The sequence below is a fragment of the Gopherus flavomarginatus genome, chromosome 9, assembly GCF_025201925.1.
Source record: "Gopherus flavomarginatus isolate rGopFla2 chromosome 9, rGopFla2.mat.asm, whole genome shotgun sequence".
NCBI lineage: Eukaryota > Metazoa > Chordata > Testudines > Testudinidae > Gopherus > Gopherus flavomarginatus.
In genome coordinates this window covers 90,587,160-90,608,393 of record NC_066625.1, presented here as the reverse complement: position 1 = coordinate 90,608,393, position 21,234 = coordinate 90,587,160, and the positions used below count along the sequence as shown (strand labels likewise).

At 42.3% G+C, this 21,234-nt stretch overlaps 1 protein-coding gene and 1 long non-coding RNA gene across 2 annotated transcripts in view; one reads left to right on the top strand and one right to left on the bottom strand.

Moving 5' to 3' along the window:
* The window catches only part of ADAMTS7 (ADAM metallopeptidase with thrombospondin type 1 motif 7), a 133,510-nt gene that overhangs the window by 5,592 nt on the left and 106,684 nt on the right, over positions 1–21,234 (bottom strand). The gene's annotated exons all lie outside the window — the stretch shown is intronic.
* Positions 1–21,234, top strand: part of LOC127058019 (uncharacterized) — a 53,213-nt gene that overhangs the window by 28,425 nt on the left and 3,554 nt on the right. The window contains exon 3 of the long non-coding RNA XR_007776258.1: positions 11,705–13,481. This is a non-coding gene — a long non-coding RNA (uncharacterized LOC127058019). The remainder of the gene's footprint in view (positions 1–11,704; positions 13,482–21,234) is intronic.

The following is a 21,234-nucleotide window of genomic DNA, read 5'->3' as shown; positions in this document are numbered from 1 at the left end:
GGCGATGCTACCACATCCCTTGACAAGCTGTTCCAGTGATTAATTACCCTCACTGTTAGAATGTTGGATCTTGTTTCTAGTCTGAATTTCTCTTGCTTCCAGCCACTGGATCTCATTATGCCTATGTCTGTTATTAAAGAGCCATCTGCTATTGGAAATCTTCTCCCCATGTAGGTGCTTGTAGGTTACAGTCCAGTCTAATCTTCTTTACTAAGCGAAATAGCTTGAGCTTCTTCAGTCTTCCACTGTGCGATCGCTAATCATTCTTGTAGCTCTTTTTTTAACCCTTTCCAATTTGTCAGTATCCTTTTTAAACTGCAGACTCCAGAACTGGACACAATATTCCAGTAATGGTCTCCCTAATGCCATGTTCGAGGTAACACCAGATTCTTATTCATATTTGATATTCCACTGTTTATACATGTGTTAGCCACAAAGGTGTGATTTTTATCAAACAACAACAAAAAAGATTTATTCCAGATGGTTTTCCTGAAGATGGTGTTTGGCCACATGTTACACACACTGTCACCATAACTTTTCTGCCTACCTTACTTTTCACTTGGCTTTAATTTTTTTGTGTGAGCCAAGCAGTGACCCCTCTATTGCATTTATTGTCCCTGTACACTGATGGGATAACTCGCAAGGGGTCTGTCTAGTCCTCTTGTCCTCAAGAAGATTAGATGTCATCATAAAGACCAGTTAGTGTTTATATTAATTAAATCATCAGAGATTACCAAGGTGAAAAGACTGTTGCATAGCACACTGACGGTAGGAGACTCCATCCCATCTGGTGGACGATGACCTGGCCTTGGTTATGCACACCTTTGTCACCTCCTGGCTGGACTACAGCAAAGCGATAGATCTGGGCAGGAAATCACCTGCCCTATGGAAACTCCAACTAGTACAAGAACATGGCATTGCATCTTCTCAGCAATGGCTACCATGAGCACATCCAACCTGCTCTCTGCTCTCTGCACTGGCTTCCAACAGAATTGAGAGTCAGACACGTTCTTGGTTCTTATCCTCATGGCTCTCAGTGGCCTGGGCCCAGGATATTTAAAAGAGCATAAAATGCCGTGATGAAGATTGTGGTAGTCAACTCTGTTCCTCAGGCAAAATGGAGCTTTCTACCATCAGGCTAAACCTGGTCTGTGCAGCAGATTGAGCATTCTCAAGGGCTGGCCTCAGGCCGTGGAACAACTAACCACAGGAATTAAGGACCATTACAAACCTACCCCTATTTGTTATCCTTACTTAATAGCCATGGAAAGAGAGATGCGTGTTCTTGTGCTGGGAAAAAAATCTGCTTTTCCAGATCTCTAGACTAGAGCAATTGCTTAAAAAAAAAAAAAAAAAGGCTAGCTAAAGCCAGAGCTCTGCTGACACATTAGGAACTGAAAACTTGTTGTTTTTTCAAGTTGGCATGAAAGTCACTTTAAATTTCATTTAAACTGCTGCCATTCAGACATAGGCATTTACTTTTATGCTGGAGGGGGCAAAAACTTCCTGGTACAGGTTTTGTAATAACAAGGAAAAGTTTAGCTTGGAGCTGAGTTGACATAACCAGAGAATTAAGCTTCTGACCTCTGGCCTTTGTGATTTTCTGAGTACCCGTTCTGACTTGAAAAAGCATTCTCCCAGTCTGCTGCCTCTTCTAGGGCTGCTCAACTATCGTCATATTGAAATAAATTGTGCGAACATTATCACAGAAAATTGTATATACACCTCTACCCCGCTATAACGCCACCCGATATAACACGAATTTGGCTATAACGGGGTAAAGCAGTGTTCCGGGGGGGAGGGGGGGCAGGGTTGCGCACTCCAGGCAATGAAAACAAGTTCGATATAACACAGTTTCACCTATAATGTGGTAAGATTTTTTTGGCTCCCGAGGACAGTGTTATATCAGGGTAGAGGTGTATGTATGTATCGGGGTGTGTGTGTGTGTGTGTGTGTTAATGTGTACACAAATAAATTTTATCTCTCTCTCTATGGAGATATATATATATATCCCTCTCATGTAACACATTTTCTCACCTATGTGATGGTAAAGTTGTGACTGGATTTTTCTAATGCTGAAGCAATCCCATCTCAGAATGTCAGTCTAGCAGCACTGGGACTTCTAGCCAGTGACCAGAAGGCATTTTTTTTGTTTTTAAAAACTAACTTCCTATCTCTTTTCAGGCATGTATCCAGTGTGCGATGCATTGGCATTAACACAATACTTCCAGCCTTGGTGTTCCCTCTTGTGGCACTGAAAAGCATGTCTATGCTGCAGTGATTAGCCCATTAATAAGGTTTTAGGGATGGATCCTGTGCTTAATTTGTGCCAGGAGGGCCTGGCAGTTCATAGCCCTGTCACCTCCAGACCTGGCAGTTCAGATCCCCAGCAGCTCTGGGCCTGGCGGTTCAGAGCCCGGCCTCCCTGGGCCTGGCGGTTCAGAGCCCCAGCACCTCTGGGCCTGGCGGTTCAGAGCCCGGCCTCTCTGGGCCTGGCGGTTCAGAGCCCCAGCACCTCTGGGCCTGGCAGTTCAGAGCCCTGCTGCATCAGTTATGAATGAAAAAAACTGCTTGAGCCACGGCACCGCGTTCATTACAGATTAAGCCCTGGCTGGATCCTACACACACTGAGCTTAATGTCAAAACTCCTGTTGACTTCAGTGAGAGCAGGATCATTCCCTTGTTAGAGCTTGACTAGTTGAGCATTTACAAGCCTTGTTTTCACTCTGTTGGCTAAAGTGCTCATATCAGTAATTAGAAACAGGCATCTATGAGTGACCCTGGGAATTCAGAGTGTTGTAGATTACAAAGCTTTAAAACAGCTCATAGCAATGAATTTCGATTTTCACTATGGGGTCCAATCCTGCAAAGGACGAGCATCTGATGAGAGGTACTGAGTGCTCTCAACACCCACAGACTCCACCTTGTAAAAGCAAACCACAGTTGGACCGAGTTTCCAGTCTATTTGAATGTTCATGAGAGGATGGGGATGGGGGTGGGGGTGGGGGGGAACCTTTGTGATTCAGAGAGAGGCCAGCTCACCTGAACAGAGTTCAATGGGATGATCTTTGTGGCCTAACCATGTGATGTGTGTGGCTACTATGACTGTCATCTTTGTTTACCAAGGTGGTGAATTTAGGATAGCCAGTGTAACAGTGAGATGTCAAATGGACCAACTTTCCTCTGTAATTAGGCTAACCTGTTGACGTAGGTTGTCACCAGGGAAGTTCATTTGTGATTGTTATGTCACAGAGGGACATAACACAGATGCAGCTTTTTCCCCAGGGCTCCTTGCTTGGTGACTTCCTGGTCTCTTAACTCCCTTAGTCCAGGATTGTCCTGTTACAGAGGAACTTTTTTCCCAGCATGCCTTTCTGGGAACTGGCCCTTTACGTTTGGCGGATGCCTAATGTGGCCATTTTCTCTCTTTTTCAATACTCTGAATCCCTTTCACATTTCCTCCAGTTTTCCCTTTCTTTTTCTGGAGGCGGGAACACAATCTCAGCATGGTCCTTTGACCTACTGAATTGTACAAAACTCAGAGCCCTGGGTGAGCAATTGCTACACGTAAATAAATCAACAATCATAACCTACTCTGTTTATTATGGGGCACATTCTTCTGGGTGCAGCACTCCCACAGAAATCTGTTGTATTTTCCATAGGAAGAGGGCAAGATATGCCTAATGTTTGTAATATTTCTTATAAAAGCACAGGCTAATCCATGACTGCATTGCTCCCTCGGATGGACCACTGAGATTAGAAACCAATTACTATTTCTTAAAGAGAGTTGTTAAAAAAGATATTTAAGGTAAATCAGCTAATGTTTTATTTTTTTCAAGGAGAATTCAACAGTTTAAATTTGATTACTCTAAAGAAAATAATTCAAAGATGAATAGATATGATTAAGAAGCAGTAGAGGTAGTATATTTTGACTTTAGTATGGCTTTGGATACTGTCTTGAATGACCCACTCATAAACAAACTAGGAAAATACGACCTAGATGGAGCTACAGTAAGGTGGGTGTATAACTGGTTAGAAAACCATTCACAGAGAGTAGTTATCAGTGGTTCACAGTCAAGCTGGAAGGAATTATTGAGTGGGGTCCCACAGCAATCAGTTCTGGGTCAATATCTTCATCAATGACTTAAATAATGGCATAGAGTACACTTTAAAAGTTTTTCTGGATGATACCAAGCTGGGAGGGGTTGCAAGTGCTTTTGAGGATAGGATTAAAATTCAAAATGATCTGGACAAACTGGAGAAATGGTCTGAAGTAAATAGGAGGAAATTCAATAAGGACAAATGCAAAGTGCTCCACTTAGAAAAGAACAATCAGTTGCACACATACAAAATGAGAAATGACTGCCTAGGAAGGAGCACTGCGGAAAGGGATCTGGGGGTCATAGTGTAGCACAAGCTAAATATGAGTGAAAAGTGTAACACTGTTGCAAAAAAAGCAAACATCATTCTGGGATGTATTATCAGGAGTCTTGTAAGCAAGACACGAGAAATAATTCTGCTTTGCTCTGCGCTGATTAGGCCTCAACTGGAGTATAGTGTCCAGTTTTGGTTGCCAAATTTCAGGAAAGACAGAAGTCCAGAATTGACAGAAGTCCAGAGAAGAGCAATAAAAACGATTAAAAGTCTAGAAAACATGACCTATGAGGGAAGATTGAAAAAGTTGGGTTTGCTTAGTTTGGAGAAGAGAAGACTGAGAAGGCAATGATGACTGTTTGCAAGTACATTAAAGGTTGCTACAAGGAAGAGGGGAAAAAATTGTTCACCTTAACCTTTGAGGACAAGACAAGAAGCAATGGGCTTAAATTGCAGCCAGGGTGGGTTAGGTTGGACATTAGGAAAAGATTCCCAACTGTCTGGGCAGTTAAGCACAGGAATAAATTGCCCAGGGAGGTTGTGGAATCTCCATCATTGGAGATTTTTTAAGAGCAGGTTGGATAAACACTTGTCAGGGATGGTCTAGATAATAATTAGTCCTGCCAAGAGTGCAGGGGACTGGGTTAGATGACCTCTCAATGTCCTTTCCAGTCCTACAATTCTAATTCTATTGGAATGATAACTAGAGAGTATAGGATGGATTCATTACTGAGAGGACTTGTGGATATTTTCCCTCTAGGTTTGAGCTTGTACAGAAAAAAGTCCTGATCCTGCAATTGTCTCCGGATGGGCAGAGCTCCATGGAGCTCCGTTGACTTCAGAGCTGCCATGTATGGGGTCAGCTGCAGAATTGGGGCCTACTGTTCCCAGTTATAGCTCCACTCCACTCAAGCATTAGTGAAATGCTCCAGCTGTAACAGCTGTTGTTTAAAAAATACATTTATTAGAGAGCAAGTAAGCATGTAGCAATATGTTGGCTTAATTGTGCTGAAGTCCATGTAGGCTCTTTATAGCTGATAGACTGTAGATCACACAGATTGGCAGAACGCCACTGAAAATTCCCTCCCCCCCAAATATCATTCCATTATGTCCTTCTTTAATCCAGCCTTTGATAGCCTCTTTAGCTGAATATATACATATTGCTCAGCTTGGTAAATGTATATTTGTGTGTGAGACTGAGAAAGAGAGAAAATATGCCCTTCTATTTATAGTTTTCTGCCCTTTTAAAATAAGCTCTGTCCCTGGTCACTGTATTAAGAGGGAGAAGATAACATAACTTGGAGCATGCACAGTCACCAAAAGAAAGGTATAAATTAAGTGATATAAGCTTCCTGCACTGTTACTCCCCTTTTAGATTTTTGTGGGCAGGGGACTGGACTCGATGACCTCTCGAGGTCCCTTCCAGTCCTAGAGTCTATGAGAGTCTATGAGTCCTTGTTCTACAGTGGCTCCAACAAACTACTACATTCCAAAGTCTGATAAGGACCCCTCCCCCCGGCCCCGAGTAAATACAGGGTTATAGTGCAGAGGTCAGGGTGCACATTGTATGCATGCAACCAGGAAACTAGATTCTTGTGGGCTGTCATTAAAGAAAATGGTTTAACACTTTTGTTGTTGATTACTTTCCATCACAACTGATATCACAGTCCCCCATGTCTGCATTTCTAAAGGGACTATTCCCCATAGCATTAGGCAGGATCTCATGCGTGGACTGTGGCAGGCTGAGACGATGGAGAATAAATACAATTCATGTCTACGTGCCAGTCAGTCAGAAAATGGTTTAACACTTTTGTTGTTGATTACTTTCCATCACAACTGATATCACAGTCCCCCATGTCTGCATTTCTAAAGGGACTATTCCCCATAGCATTAGGCAGGATCTCATGCGTGGACTGTGGCAGGCTGAGACGATGGAGAATAAATACAATTCATGTCTACGTGCCAGTCACATCAGAGCCCTGGAAGGGATAGGGAGAAAAATAAAGACACAACTTCCATTTCTTTAGATTCTGTTCCTTGTTTTGGAGCCTGCTGCTATTCTCCTTGGAGGGGACTCTTTCTAGATGAGGGAATTTCAGGTGGTAGGGACTGAAAAGAGTTTACATCTGTCCCTTATGGTGTCTGTACAGCACCCAGCACACTGGAGCTCAGGTGTTGGTTGGAACCTCTAGTTCAGTGGGTCTCAAACTTTTGTACTGGTGACCTCTTTCACACTGCAAGCTTCTGAGTGCAATCCCCCTAATAAATTAAACACCCTTTTTAATATATTTAACACCATTATAAATGCTGGAGGCAAGCGGGCTTCGAGGTGGAGATTGACAACTCATGACCCCCCACATAATGACCTTGCAACCCCCTGAGTGGTCCTGACCCCCAATTTGAGAACCCCTGCTCTAGCTGCTAACTGTAATACAAATAATAATATCAGATTTATTTTCAGTGGCCTAAATCCAACACTGAGGAGAGATGTGTGGGGAAACTTGCATTACTGTTGACTCGTTCAGTCATTCGTCAGCACTAAATTACCTTTAAAAAAAGCTGCTTACCACAGATTATCTTGCAACATGTTTAACGTTTTTGCAGGAACAGGAATAGCCACAATGCTATTAAATTAATTCCTTTTCTTATTTTGGTGGCTGTCCTCATGCAAGGGTTTGTTGGCCAGACTTATAAACTGGAAAGCCCATTAATCTAAGCCATAAAGAGACCTGTCTTCCCTCATGCTTTTTACAAGCACCTTGGGCTGCATGCTGCATATAGGCAGGGGTGTTGGGACAATTTGTATAGTGGAGGTGCTGAGAGCCATTGAAACAAACTGTAAACCCTGGATATGATGAAAATAACTTCAATCAAGGGGGTGCAGTAGCACCCCCAGCACTCCTAGTTCCAGCACCAATGCAGACAGGAATCCAAAACCTGACATATTCATAGGAGCTACAGCCCAGTGAATATACTAGGATTCCAATTTTTTGCCTCTTTAAGATGTGCACCATTTCCTGCATGGGAAGCACATGCAATACTTTGCTTGTAAATGCAAAAAGAGTGGTTTGCAACTAACTGTGGGGATCTGTGCACTTCTTGCAAGGAACTGTAAAATGTGAATTGTTTTGAGAGAAGCAAATCAAAGACTTTGAGAAAGACCTGGTAATTTTCTGTGTCTCAGAGAGGTTTAACAGAGAGATAGCAGAATCTCATGAAGATTTTGTGGATTAAATGTATTTCTGATAATAACCAGGAGAGTTTTACCCATGGAAACATGGGCCAAGATTTTCAATACAGGGTGTCTACTAGAGTTAGATTCCAGAGGCACCCAAACTAGTGGGCTGATTTTCATAAGAGCTGAACATTCAGCTCAACTCAACGGTGCTCAGCACTTTTGAAAATCAGGCCAGTTATTCTAAATATGGAATTCGGAGCCTAACGTTAGTGGTTTTCTTCTGGAAATCTTGGCATGATGTTCTACAGCTCTGTAGAAGATCTGGCTCTTGTTAGTCCATGCTGCATTCTTGCTCCTCGCAACTTACCATGTAACATTTTTATTTTATTTTGTAATATAAGCGTTTACACAGCTTTACCTTTCCTTTCTGGAGATGATTATTTTGGAGGAGACATGATGGCTGTAAAATTGCAGACAGCTCATAGCTGTGAGAGGCTAATCCAGCAAATGGTTAAAGAGAAACATATTCTAGAGGTGCCATTGTTAACAGAGATCACTAAATCTGCTTTTAAACTGGGTTACACATTAATAGAAACAGCCTCTTTAAGCCATGGCTTCTTCACTGGCAGCAGCGTTGTTGTTTTCTCCCTTCAGCTAGAAATAACGGAGTGATGGGCGGGGAGGATGTCACACATTCGGACCCCAAGGAGAATAGTGTTTTCATTCTGAATGCAAGTGCTCTGTTCCCATCCAGAGCAAGTAATGACATCACCGGGTCAGAGGTGACACCAGTCCCATTTTACAGCTAGCCCTGAACTAAAGCACAGTCCAATTACGTAGCCTACATCTAACACTTCCTAAGTGTCTGACTTAGAGAATTGGAGACAAAGGGAAAAAATGCCTGTGCCTTTTGAGAGGTTAAGAGGGATTATCCATTTTTCAGTCTGTGGATCTAATGACAGAGAGAAATTCTCCTTTCCCAAGAGCTGAGGCAGAGCCAGAACTGAAGGACTTTTCTTAAACTCATGAAAAATGAATGCGCTTTCTTTCATTTCATTCTCTATGAACAATACGGGGAGAAAGAGCCAACTATGTCTAAATGGGTCACTTAACGCGACCCTGTGACCTCCTATCCAAAATATGAAACCAATTTAAATACACGTGCTAAAGGATTCTCAAAACTCTTGCAAGTTGCATTAACTCCAAAATGAAAAAATAATCATACTCTTATTGCAGCAAATAAATCTTCCTGGGCAGCCATTTTGCATAAGCAACACTTTTTACAATACAAAGGTAAAAGGGATAGTGATGCAGTATTTAGGCCTTCCTTATTGGTGGCATGTACTGATCTCTGTTTTGACATCAACAGGAGTTGCACACACAGCCGGACTGCAGGAAGCAGGATTGCTTTAGAGGAGAGGGAAGTGTTAGTTCAAGTTGGCTGAGTTAAAACATGGGTAAAACATGATTTCTTAAAATGGGGAGGAGGAGAGAAGTGCTTTAAGGAGCATGCTGATGTACCCCGGTTAAATGAAATGTTCAGTGATGGGGAGATTTGTTCTATGTCACATTATTGGCCAATCTTCTTGTTTTTTTCCTTTTATCTTTTGAAGGCTACTTTTAACAGATAATTACCCACCAGAGTAGCTCTGAACACAGATTTGATAAGTGGCACTTTGGGGGTGCAATACATATTTTTATTCTCTGCTACAGACCTGAGCTTGGGCTCCTTCACCACAAAAAACCCTCTACTGTTCCCCAAATTTTCTAGAATCAAGTTGCGTACAGAAAATCTGGGCAGTGGATTAGCCAGAAGCTGTAGCAACCCCTGTCCCTATAGCATCAGCTCTTCTCTTCTCTCCTGTATGTCTCCTAAAAATGCCACAAAACGGAGCAAGAAAAATGCCTTTGATATGTTTTGGAATGTTTTCAAAATAGTTAAGTAAGGGTTAATATTTTGTTGCTCAGATTAGGTCTCACTTCTTCATTGAAAGGCCTCCTTATCAAAGGCTTTCAAGAGAGGCTCCTTTACAGAGCTATTTAAATAGCCAGCAAAGGAGTTCTATCCTTGTGAGATTCTTTTTAGGATGAGACTCCAGAACACTAAAGCTGCTTATGCATTCATACAGATGTAAGAGAAAACATAAGATAAACAGAGAGATTCTTTCAGCCTTCTAATTGGTTGCACTAGGCAGTAATGCCTACTGGGATTTAGTTTTTAAAAAGTTATCTGGACAGAGATTGTTCGTGGGGAGGGTGGGGCAGGAATCTTCTGGATGAGTTGATCAAAAAGCATGATCACTTCAATAAAAACTGCACAAGACATTCACCCTGTGATATGAAAATCTACTGTTTTAATTAGGGAATGAAATACCGCTTTGTAGTTGCATCTGAATGATCATTATTAGATTTATTATTATTTATCCAGTTGTGCCATTTGATGTTAGAGTTGGCAATTTGCCTAGGCAAATTGCCTAGGGAAGTTGTGGAATCTCCATCTCTGGAGATATTTAAGAGTAGGTTAGATAAATGTCTATTAGTGATGGTCTAGACAATATTTGGTCCTGCCATGAGGGCAGGGGACTGGACTCGATGACCTCTCGAGGTCCCTTCCAGTCCTAGAGTCTATGAATCTATGAATCTATGAATTTCCTGGGAAAAACTAATTTAGGACAGGACACTGGTAAATATCAGCTTAAACCTGGTTAAACCAGGAAACTGGGAAAAATAATTGCAGCAGTGTCCAGCAAGTTCAGCAAGCACAGAACTAATCTGTTCAAACTTTGGATACAGCCATTCAAAACTGAGGAATAGGCTTGATCTAGCCACTATATCAAAGTTGGTCTTCTACTACAGAATACTGCACGGCCAAATGACCTGGACTGGTATCTGCAACTCTGCTTCCTTTTAATTGCTTAATGCTGCAAGCCAACCACAATGCATTATTGGTGTTTTCATATAATCGACTGTTTTTGACTTTTGTTTATATAATATTGAAAACAGAAATATGAGTCATGACACGTATAATGTGCTGTGTATTGATTAAACTGTTCTTAAAATAGAAAAATTGTCTTGAACTGGGCCTGCCTAGTGTTTCCTGGGCAGTAAAAACCAAGATTTTACCATCTGAAAACCACCCCTGGTAAACACCCTGTCATCCCTGCTCATTGCACAAATCCAGAAGACAACAAAGTCACAGCCTTGAGGATGTGTTGTGGTTGAAAGGGCGTGTGTGCATTTTAAAGAAAAAATGTAGAAGCAGTAGGTGTCCATGAAAGATGCTGGATTGATTGCCATACTGAGTGAAGTCCACCCACCTATAGCCATTCTCTTATGCCCCTCCCTCAATACACCTCACCTCAGCAGAAACAACCAGTATTACCAGGGTCAGAGCATGCGAGTTCAGCTACCATGCTCCTCACGTTGCTGAGTGCATTGATAAATAATTATAAAATGTCCACCAGGTAGCACTCCTACATGAAATCAGTGACAAAGTATCATTTGGGAATATCAATTCTTGACTGCATATTATTGGTATTTCGCAAGAAATAAAGGAAACTCAGTGGCACATTTATTGCTGTTTCCCCATCCATGGAATAGGACACAGACTTACATGCACAAATTATTCTGAAAATCAGAATGTGATGCAGTGATTTCTAATACACCTTTTTTGAGGCCAGCTCAAACACTATATTAATTCTCACCTTACTTGCTAACTAGTACCGAGTTCGACAAGGCATTGCATAGTGTAAACAGCCTCATGGAGAGGAAGGAACTAAAATCAGAAAACAATGCAGCTGCTGTGATTCCATCAGCCCTGTGTTTAGAGTAACAACAGAAGTACCAGGAGTGCATATACTGTGTTACATGCTTCGGCAGAAGATAGACCCAAACCAACCAACACTCCCACCCCACAATCCAATCACAGACAAACTCTGGAGAAATTCAGAGTTGGATCCCAGCCCCCCAAGACTATGGGCAAATTTAGATCTAAAGGCCACCAAACTAAAGCAGTAAATTGCACAACTATTGTGCATTTGCTTTGCACCAAGGTACATAGCTAGACAAGGTACAGGGCAGTGGAGAATCAAGCCCTTTAAAACATCTGTAAAGTGCGGATAATAATACTTGCTTTCTATTTACACTGTACAGGGCTGGCTCAAGCAGCGAAGAAAAAAGAAAAGAAAAGAAAGAAAAACAAGAAAAACCCGATTGAGCTGCCACTGAAGTGCCGCCGAAGAGGAAGACGGAGTGAAGGACCTGCCACCGAATTGCCGCTGAAGACTAAAGCAGAGCGTTTGAGCTGCCGCCAAAGTGCAGCCCCAATAACGGACGGAGTGCTGCCCCTTTCTATTGGCCGCCCAGGCACCTGCTTCCTTCGCTGGTGCCTGGAACCACCCCTGCCACTATAAATTCTTCAGGGTGGGGACTATCTCTGTGTGTTTGTCCAGCACCTAGCAGAGCGGGGTGGGGCCTTTTGGCACTGCTGCAGTCAATAACAGTCATCTTTGGCTGTTCTAAAGGCATGTCAGAGACACTATCGGAAACAAACATCATGGGGAAAAATGAAACAAAAATGACGTGAAAATAATAACAGAGTAAAAACACTGTGCTGAACTCTGTTTCCCACGTGTGCCCCGTTGCGGCGTTGCTGGGGGCAGAACTGACCCACTGCACTCACAAGCACCAGCAAGGGGTTCCAAGAATTCTACCCCTCGGCAAGAGATGATAAGGGACAGAAAATGTAAACACCGGGGACAACATTCCCTTTGCAACTGGAACTCCAGTACTGGCTGCCTGGGAGAGCCACAGGAATCCCCGAGCTCGAGCAAGGGTTGGCAAAAGTGCAGCACAAGCAGAGGGAGGAACATTTGCAAGTCTATAATAAAACACATACAGACTGCTGGCCACAGGCATCCCCACTGTAAGCATATGTTTCCCTTTAAAGAACATTCCAGGACCAGGCTTTATGATGAGAGATGAGGCCAAAACTAAACGGTGACGGTTGAATTTGAATTTCTTGATCTGATTCTGTCCACATGTTTTTCAGAGGAAGGATGTTCCAAAAGCACAAGGTGTCTATTTCCAGTTCCAAACTCTCCTGCTAACAGCGTGTTTCACAAGATGTATTCTTTAGAAAGCCCTTGAAATGTGCCAGACAAAACGGAAGAGAAGATTCCTGTCCCAATTTCTGCCATTTGGGGCTGAAATCCTTGCTCTAATTGGAGCCAGAATCCCAGCTCTGATTCAGTCTTAAACCCCAAATGAGATCCGAGCATGCTTCCCTAGCTCCTTTCTAATTCGGAAAGCTATTCTCAGTGCTCAGCACGCTCTAAAGAAAACCTTTCGTTGCCATTTCATTTGAGTGCAGGATCTCAGGAACAGACGCGGCTGACCAGCCCCATCAGCTCCAGGGGGGCTGATGCATAGGTCTTCAACACACCTGAATTAAATTAACTCCAGCAAGTGACATTTATTAGCTATGGAAAGGCAGGTGGCGGCAGTGGGGAGAATCAGGGGAAGGAACACAAGTTGATGACAACTTACAAGGAATGAAGTGTTTGGTTTTAATGACACAACAATTGACAAAGTATTTTAATGGTACTCTGTACGTATACACTGCTCATTATCCAACATGTTTATACTGCTGAACAGGGTAATAATGCTGACAGATCCCAGCTGCCTAGCTTAACGCTGGGGCAACAGCAGATCTTTCCCTCCTGATGCTATTTGTTAATACATTTTTCACTAGATCCAAATTAGCCTTCTGGCTCCAAAGGAGAAATCGTTTCACTAATAGGTCCCCTGAGCAGAAAATCCACCACAGAGTTGCATGTAATAAGTAGCTGTACTTTGAACCAGACATTTAAAAAGTGTGTTCTTAGGTCAAGTGTGCTGGCTAAAATTGAGAAATCAGCATCTCAACAAGGTAAGATGGACTTTTCATTATTAATCATGGGAGATGATGGAATTGTTGTTCTGTTAGAAAGGAACTCTGCCTAGTGATTTTGTTTCTTTTCATACTTCTGAAAGAGTTTTGATAGTCTTTGCTGTGTGGCCCGTGTAATGCATTAGCTTCTTTTTAGGGCTACTCCTTAAGTTTAAGAACTTTTGGGATCTGCGTAGAAATAATATAACTCCCACAAAGTGAAAATTTAGCTAAAAACACATTAAGGCCACTTACAGGGGACATCTATCCACACAAACTCTTAAAGCAGGGAAGTGCCTAGGTGCAGGATCCTTCTTTAACATGCCTTAAAACCCCACAAAGCACATGTACTCACTCAGTCCCTCTGTAAATAAATCTCACATACAATGACACTCCCCAAACCTCAGGATTCCACTATAATGCAGTCCTTAACTCAGCCCACAGCACATCAATGTATTTGTCAGTCTGGCATCCAGGAACTGGGAAACTAAATGGTAGGCTCTTTTTCAGTGGGGATATATGAGGGCCGAGTTATGGGATTAGAGACAGCCAAACACAATTTAGAGCAGTCCTGAGGCTGCCCTAAATTGTGGCATGGGCCAAAATGGCCCCAGGTCAGCTGCAGGATGGGGGTGGGAATAACACAAACATGGTATAAAGCCACCTTTGCACTCACTTCCCCATTGGGTTCTGTGTGAATGGGACCCTTCCTTTTTTAAAATTGAGTTAATGCTGCACAGTTCTTGGCTGGGGCACATTTCCATACAATTCAGGATCAAACGCAGGTTCACAATGAAGTTTCACAGTGGTATTAAAAAAAAATTAGGACCCCTGCAGCTCAGGCTCATCATTGAATGACCTATAATAATTTCAGGTCATGTGCTAAACTAAAGCATTCTTGGCAGAGAACAGAATGCAGATGGTACCGTAAATCCTAGCAAAGCGGGATTGTCCTCTCAATATTTCTGGTCTGCAGATTTAATCAGCAAAGAACTATTTTCTTATTCTCTCTTTTAAAAAAAAACCTCAAGACCTTGTTTCTGCAGCAGCATGTTAACTACTCAGATAGGTTCTTAAGTTATGGTGGATTGTGTCATTTTCCTTTGTGTGATATGAGCACATGTATATACGTGCCAAGCGTCATAGCTCAGCATAGTTATTTAAACATGGTGAATTAATTGATGTCAGTAAAGTTACTCTGGATTTACATCACTGTATCTGAGCAGACTACTGACCTCAGCTGCAGCTGTAACTACCACAGACAGGACCTGCTCCAACTCTCTGTGAAGTCAATGGGAATCTTTCCATAGAAGTCAATGGGAGTTGGATCAGTTCCTGACTACAGAAAACATCATTTTAGCTCTCAGCTTTCAGACTAAAGAGAAGGCAATGAACCCAATGGTGTCACCAGTTGGGATAGACTTGGCTGTGATATAATACCCCTGGGGTGGGGTTAGGAACAACATGACTTACTTCCCTATGCTGCCCCACCAGTATGCCTCATCTCTGAATTGCAAGTTGCCCCCAGTCACCATACAAAGTCAGTGCTTGGCGCCTCTGGTGGTCTCAGCAGTAGTGATGTAGTCAGTACCAGTTTTGACAGTGGTTTCAGTGATATGGACACCAGCATGTTGTGAACTGGACTGACACTCATAGGTGCCAACTTCATGGGTGCTCTGGGGCTGAAGCACCCATGGGAAAAAAAACAGTGAGTGCTCAGCACCTACTGGTGGCCCTGCCAATCAGCTCCCCACCCCCTGAGCCTCCCACCCACCATAATCAGCTGTTCAGCGGCATCCAGGAGGTGCAGGTGGGAAGGAGGCAGGAAGAGATGAGGAAGAGGTGGGGCTTGGAGGAAGGGGTGGAGTGGGGGCAGGGCCTGGGGCAGAGTGGGGATCAAGCATCCCCCCAGAGATTTGTGCAGTTGGCGCCTCTACTAACACTTCCACCTTCCTTCATCTAAGGTGTGGCCTAGGCTACAGAGTTAGGGTGATGTAAGCTGCCTTACATCAATCTAACGCTGTAAGTGTGATGTAGCTTCCTGTGACACTGCCCCCATATGCTTCATGGTTGTATGATTACGAGATGATTATGGCATAATTATGATGCATTTTGTACAAGATGAGTCATGTGAGGTATCATTGGAAAAGTTATGATTTGCTGAATACAATTATCCTATTTATATGCATGACTCATTTTTGTATCAAAAGTTATGAAAATTGACTATGGATCTGTATTTCAAATGGGTCACTCTGGAAAACACCCACAGCCAGCCTTTCAGGTACAACAATGAAGAAGCCAGACGGTGCTAATGGCTCATCAGCAAAGACAATGGGCTGTGGAATAGCTCAGCCTTCCTGTGGACATTTCAGCCAGCCTGTAAGTAATGGCTGCTCTGACTCTGTGAGGGCATGTGACAGAACCACATGACTCTGGATTCCATTCTGGGTACCTGTATTTTTCCACAAATTGGGCTGGGAGCTGTTTTTGGAACAAAGGGTTCCCACCATATGCTAATGCTATATAAGGCAGGGAGTGACCTCATCTGTGGTCCTTCACTCCCCCACAACTCAACACCTGAAAGAAGTTCTGAAAGAAAAGGATTTGGAACAAGGGTGAGGCTCCCAAGCTACAAAGCAAGTGCAGCTTGTGCCTTGAGTATCTGCAAGCCTGTTTGTATCATCAGTCAGGGCGAGAAATTGCTAATTCATATCCAATATTTCTAGTATTTTAGGCTTAGTTTGCAGTTTTGTTCATTTACTAGGTAATCTGCTTTGATCTGTTTGCTATCACTTATAATCACATAAAATCTAACTTTTTGTAGTTAATAACTTTGTTTTTTGTTTTAATTTAAACCAGTGTGCCTTTGACTGAAGTGGCTGGGGAAAATCTCAGCTTTGTTTAACACGAGTGTATTGTGCATATTCCTCTCCACATTAAGGGAGAGGTGACCTTTATTAATGAGCTTACACTGTACAGTGGCTGCAGCCTATAATGTCCCTTTGTTCTCCACTTTTAACACTGAACCCTTCACTCAAATCTGTGACCATTCTGGCAGCATCACTTGTGCCACTAGAGTTCAAAGTCTGTGACTCTTTATTGGAAACCACATTTTTCCATGGTTTAGAACCTGTGTGTATAGATTCTGTTTGGAGAGGCACTGTGCGGACAGCTATGGACATGGGTGAGGAGGTTTTAAAAAAAAGCAAGCCCCCAAAAGACCTAACTGAATGTAAAAGCAAGTAATCTGGATTGGTTTAAGATGCTGACACATCCTGACGTCTCCGTGGCAAAACCCACTGAGTGAACCTCTGAGTGACAACATCTGCAATACTGATCTCAGCCATAAATTCTGCCCTCTCTTCTTTGGGTGTCCCTGAGAAATCACAGCATGGCAGTTCAGGTAGCTGAGGGTCAGAAGTGACCAGTACAAAGCCTCTGCTCAGCTGTCTGTACTGAGCAAGCCTAGGCCCCAGTCCTGCACCCAGGGATGCCAATGGGACTCTGCACTAGCCCAGAGGGCTAAGCTAGCACACCTGTTTGCATGATCAGGGTCACAGCAATGTACCATATGCATTGAGTCGATATGGAACTGAAACCTGTGGCCAGAACAGATGTTCACTGGTAGAAGTGAAAGAGTTAATCAACAATGTCACTATTACCTGTGCAATATTCTTACTGCTCTGAAAAATCATAACAAAGGGACATTTTATCCTGGACAGATGAGGTATGAACAAAAGGAATCATACACAATGACTATGCATCTCCTGGCATTCACTGTGGCATGAGGACACGCTCCTCTATTTACCCCTGGTCATTTTGCTTGAATATAAAGTAGCTGTTGCCTTTGTGTTTCAACCAGCTTTGCCATCTAGATAAAAGGGCTCCTCTTACTTGGGATTCCTGCCATGGGGTCTATTTCCTAGTTTGCTTCCAAGGCTGTAATAAAACTAGATGCACTGCATAGCTCTTTTCCAATTTTCTACCTAAGTGTTTGGAGAAATTCTTATCTGATGACAGAGTGGTTAATGTGGCTGAGCTGACCCTCTGCATTGCTCCGGGGCTCAAAAGGGAAGGGCAGAGACACAGCAACCAGCTTTACCGAGGCATTTGCTGGCTCTCTTATCTTGATGGCAGCCTTGTCTATATTCCAAAATCTGCTACTGCTCTTATCTTCTAGGACCTGTGGTCAGAGAGTGGGACATCCAGATAATAGCTCTGAAAGTCAACAAGAAATTGTGGGGTTTTCATATGAAGGCAATGCTCATAGCTGAATGGAAGTTCCCATCCAGCAAAGCAATTGGAAAAGAAGAACATCTCTGCACACCCACAGACAGGGATTTTTCGGGCGAGGGGGAGAAATGGATTTTGTGACTGGAAACTGAAAATGCTTCCAGCATTTGCAAACTGAAATTTTCCATTTACCCATGGACAGCTGCACTGTGGGTGTTTTTCTACCACCCTCTCCAAAAATTTAGCTCAATCTAGAGGTGAAAGGGAATTCATTTTTCATGCTGCTGCAGTTCCAAGCATTCTTACAGCAGATACTGCTAGTTACGAGATTACACACAACCTGTGCGTTTTGCTGAACAGTAATACAACTGTAAGTGGACAATGTGCTTAGCCACACAGCTCCTGAACTAGACTTTGACTTGAAAGTATTTTGAAACAGGTTGGGTAATGACCCAGGAACAACCTCCCATGTGTCTCTACTACTTTTCCATTGCTTCTTTGGAAGAGAAGCTACCCAGTGTGCACAGGACACAATAGCATAACTGAGTGGGAATCTGGAGATCCTGTCCCAGTAATGGGTGAAGCTCAGAAGGCTTTAGAGACTTGGTGCAGTTTGGGGATGGAGCTGAACATTCAGATACTTCTTGGAAGCTTTGGGCGCTTTGGAGGTTTGTTTTCCCTCCTTCACTTCCTATAAGTCTCCAACTGGCTCCAGTTGTGAGGTGGGTTTGTGCTGCCATGGAGCAGAACATTGGCCCAACAATCCTGAGATAGCATCAGTTCCCACAGAATTTGAACTTTCATTTAAAAATAAATGTAACTTCTAGCCCTTACAGTCATATGAAAACGTTCTGAGTGTGATCTGATGCAGAGCTGTTAGGCAACGTAGTGCTTTATGGATGACATTTTATCACCAGAAGCATTTACACTGTGCCCACCATTGCAATATGCTGTCTCTCAACATCACAGAGGGTTGTGGGGAGAAACGAAGGGTATTCTTGTGAAGGCAATGGATTGAGACTCAAAAAATCTTGGTTGAGCTCCTAGCTCTGCCACATACTTCCTGTTTGACTTTGGACCAGTCACTTAATTTCTCTGCACCTCAGGTCCCTACCTGTAAAATGGGGTATTAAATGGTTACTGCCTTGGCGGGGTGCTATGAGGATAACTCTGTGAAAGTGTGTGTGGTTCTCCAATATGTCAGCTCTGTGGGTCATGTAAGGACACAGATAGATACGATCATCTTTGCCCACAGCTGGATGGGGATTTAACATTAGAAGCTGTCTTAAAAATAACTTCTATGCAATCATTAATTAATTTATGCCATGGAGACCGAACAGGATTCTGGCTTTAATTAGTTCTGACGTTCTTTAATTAGAGATAATTAAAAGTGAGATGTTTGTTTATTTTTGATCTCTTTGCTGCCTATTTTAAAAATTAGAATTATGATGTTTTTAACCTTTAAACTCTGCTGAATTTATTTGCATTTTTATGGCCAACATAAACACAGTCACTTAAAGAGAAATAAATGATTTTGCTGATATCATGGGAGCTTATTTTACAGAAACATTCTCTATGTTCTTCTAACAGACACAGAAATGTCGCAGCCTTTATGACTCCTGTTCTGTAAAATCTCCTTAAAGTCAAAAAGGAGAATACAAGTTTATGTCCATGCCTTCTACCTGTGGATTTACACAGCTCTCACTTCCTGCCACGTGAAGGTTTTGTTACTCATCATAGTTTGGCAGGAAATGTTTGTGTTTCCCACTGATGTTTCCTGCCCTGAGCTATATTAAACATTCATATAGTTTTTAATGAAGAACTTTAGGGTTTGTTTTTTTAAATAGACATTTGTGTGTTGAAGATGTACCCAAATGGTTATTCTGGTAAATCCATGGCTAGATAGTTCAGTATTTATATGACCCTCACCATAGTAGTCCAGCCAGTCTCACTTTCTCTTTGTTTGTTCAAATAACACAAACATTTCCTTACTACTATTACTAATTGAATGTAACTGAACATTCCTTAAGTGTTAAAGTACCTTATAGCACTACAGACTGTATAGACAGGGATCACTTGTCACTAACATGCAGCCATCTGAGAGGGGGAACTTTCCAGTGATTATAACCCTGCCAGCGACGCTACATGACAATCAAGGGACAGGAAGTAAAGAATAATTCTTTGTGATTGTGTTTAATTGAAGCAACATGGGACTTTCAGAAAGCAGAATGGCGTCGTTATCCCTATGGAATCTGGACAGAAAACCACTGCTATTGGAAAGGAGATAATTAATTACAAGAAATCATCAGGCCCATTGGTTTGTTTCATATGAAAGATCTGATTCAAATCCCATTAGTCAACAGAAAGACTCCCATTAACTTCAATGGGTTTAGGATCAGGACCTCCGAGGAAGACTGCCAGCTAATTACATCACAAACACCACTTAGAATCATAGAAGATTAGGGTTGGAAGAGACTGCTGTCAACTTGCTGAGGGTGCAAACCATCCCATCATCCAGATAATTAATGTTTAACAAAACCTGCCCGAGGACCAACCTTTGGCACACTCCACTTGATACTGGCTGCCAAGTAGACATCGAGCTGTTGATCACTACCCGTTGAGCCCGATGATCTAGCCAGCTTTCTATCCACCTTATAGTCCATTCATCCAATCCATACTTTTTTAACTTGCTGGCAAAAATGCTGTGGGAGACCATATCAAAAGCTTTGCTAAAATCAAGGTATATCACAAATATAGATCTCCGTATCTTCTTTTTCTTTGGACTCCTCCAATCCAATACAGTATTAATCAGGTCCAAAGGTACTTATCTAATAAGATTAAGCCTGAGGTAGCACACTGGCCCTGACTTAATGACAAAATTAACCTTAAAAGTATGACGCTACTCTAGTAGCACTTCTCTAGTCTACATTGCATCTACAATGTAAACATGAATTTGAACTTACAATTACATGCAGCAGTAGTGAAACACCATTAGAGTTTCTAAGTATATAGAAGTTAATTTTCTAATACAAAAGTTATTGCATCCAACATGAAATAACTTTACTTTGGACCTGTGGAGGTTGCCTAGGGAGCAGGGATCATGACCTGATTACATTCAATATGGGCAAGGAGAAGATAGTCCCAACCAGTAATATACATACTCGGTGCTTCAAAGGGGCTAATTTCCCAAAGGTGAAGAAAATTATAAGTGAAATTGACTGGGAGGTAAAATGTGGACAGAAAGATGTGAATGAACATTAGGAGTTCTTTAAGAAGAGTTTATTAGAGGGCCAAAAAGCCGCAAGTAAACAATCTAGAAAAAGGGCACCTTTGGCTAAAAGCGTATCCTGATTCGGTGGTGAAGTGAAGATAGCAATTAACAATAAAAAAGCAACACATAACAATTGATGATAATTGAAAAAAAGGGGAAGAGATTAGAATCAATATAAATTTTAGAAGTTTATTAAGTCTAGAAAATTGATAAGAGAAGCAAAAGACACCAGGAGAAAATCCAAGGCTA